A 2,418-nucleotide genomic window follows, 5' to 3' on the forward strand; every position below is an offset into this window, starting at 1 on the left:
CAAGGGCTGCAGCAGTGCTCCTGAAATCAGGAATGAATGAGGACTCTGGGGATGAGTTGGGTGCCCCTGGCCTGAAGGCCTGGCCCAGTTGCGAGGTGGGGGGAGGGCATGAGAGGCTGGGATCCCCGGCCACCGGACTCCTGGGCCAGAGCCTCTGTGTGGGCAAGGCCTCCTGACAGGCTGGACTCTCTCTGATCTGCAGGGGAAGGAACCGGGGCCCAGGTGCGATGGGAGGGTTAGGTGAGTATTCCTCAAAAACACCTCTACGGAAGGAGACCCCGGCAATAGGCAAAGGGCGGAACAAGGGGTCGGGAGACGGCGTCCAAACCCAGCCCAGCCGTGAACTTGTCATGTAACTCGGGGCCCCTCTGACCCTCACCTGCAGATGGCAGAGTCCAGCTGTATAGTTGGTGTCTGCACTAAGTATTCCTCCCTTTATTCCTTCATTGTAAATCCCCACCTGCCATACCATCCCCCTGCCCACATGCTGCTGCAAAAAACAATTAACTGGAAAGGTAGCAAACTCAGTGATGAACTGTACGTATCAAATGTATACTGACTCTTCTATATAGTAAGTAAAATTTGAGGGTGTCTCTAACCACCATGTTAAATGACTGACATCGATTATATCATTGAATGCTCACAGCATCCACAGAATTCATAGCATTATTTCCATTTTCACCTGAAAAAACTGAGGCCAAGAAAAGTTAAATCACTCGTCAAGCTTGCACAGTTGTTCAGCGGCAAAGCTGGGATTTGAACCCAGGTCCTCCCGATCTCAGGGCCTGTGTCTGCTGTATCTCTTCTACAGTGCCTCTTGCTGGCCTTTTATATTTAACCCCCAAAGAAAATCACATGTGTGCTTGCCTTTCTCTAATCATTTAAATCGGAAACTATAGAAAGCAACAACAAAATAACATCTAATTCTCTATCTTGAAGTAATAATGGACAGTTTTATATTTATATTTACATAGTTCACATACATGTGTAAATATGTATTTTTACCAAAAAAACATGCTATTTTGCAGCCTGTTTCTTCATATATTTTTAGAACATAATATTTTTTCATATCACTAAATATTCTACAATCTATTTTTCATAGCTGCATAATATTTCATCGTTTGAATGATACTAATTTTTTTTTTTAAAACCAGTCCCCTATGGTTGGACATTGGGGTGAGTTACAGTTTGTTACAGCTATAAATAATGCTATGGTGGATACCCCTGTAGCTAATTCTTGCTCTGTTTAATTCTGCAGGATAAATGATCAGAACTGACATTGGCAGGTTCACTGTCAGGCTTTGGATCTGTACTGGTGAGCTCCAGTGTGACTGTCCTTTGAAAAGTCAGGGCCCTGCCCTCAGCAAGTCAGGCCTGGTAGAAAAACTCTAAACGAAAATGCAGCCTCTTTCACTTTGCTCTTCGGAAAGAAAGTGCAAAGGGTGCTGACCCCAAGCCTCACCTGGGCAATCATGCCCTTTCTGAGCCACCTTTCATTCGCTGGTTCTATGGCGAGGACAGGGGGTTCCTCAGGGCCTGGGAGGACACCTCCCACCGAGGTGCCCGAACCCATCCTCTGGGCACCCAGATGCTGTTAACGAGATCCATTTGATGGCATTTAGGTTTTCCACGTGTACCTGATGTGGAGGAGAACAGAGACACAAGCAGGGAAGGATTCCTGGGAAGCATCTCCTCCAGCTGGGACAGGAAGCAGCCTCCTTCTTCGGCCTTGAAGACACATGAGGTCCAGAGGAGGTGAGAGGAAGTTGAATGGGGAGAAAGAAGGAAGTAGAGGCAGGAGGGCCAGAGGGAGGTGGTGACCAGAGAGGCTGGCTCAAACTTTTCTCCAATCTGCTGATCCCAAAGAGAAGTCTCCAGCTGCTGCTAAAACCTGCTCAGGGGCAGCTGCCTGCCCTCTGAGAAAGGGGACCCACCCGTTCCGCAAGCTGAGGGCCTGCCCTGGGATGGAGGGGCGGCTGGGATAAGTCATCTCCAAGCCCACAGATGGAGAACGGAGCCCAGGGAGGGGACGGACTGGCCACAGGCAGAGAGAAGCCGAACTGGGCTGGGGCACCTGCTTCTGGAGCCTGGGGCAGAGATGGGGTGAGGGGAATGGGCTGTGGTGGGCTCTACTCCTGGCCTCAGCTCCTGGGTCCCTGGGGGACTCTGCAGGCTGAAACGTGAAGGGACTGTGATCAGATAAGGAACCAGAGCCTGCTTTGTCTCTACAGCCAGAAAGAAACCTGGAGAGTACAAGTTCCCTCTCATTTTCCCCTGGAGTCCCATTCACATCCTCTTCCTTTTGCTGTTATTTTTAGGAGCTCCACTGCCCCTTTGGGAGAATCTGCAGGCCTTTCTCTGCCTGCCTGCAGTGTGTGTGTGTGTGTGTGTGTGTGTGTGTGTGTGTGTGTGTGTGTG

This window comes from Monodon monoceros, unplaced genomic scaffold (genome assembly GCF_005190385.1).
Source record: "Monodon monoceros isolate NGI ecotype Baffin Bay Population unplaced genomic scaffold, NGI_Narwhal_1 Super_Scaffold_12, whole genome shotgun sequence".
In the NCBI taxonomy this organism is placed as follows: Eukaryota; Metazoa; Chordata; class Mammalia; order Artiodactyla; family Monodontidae; genus Monodon; species Monodon monoceros.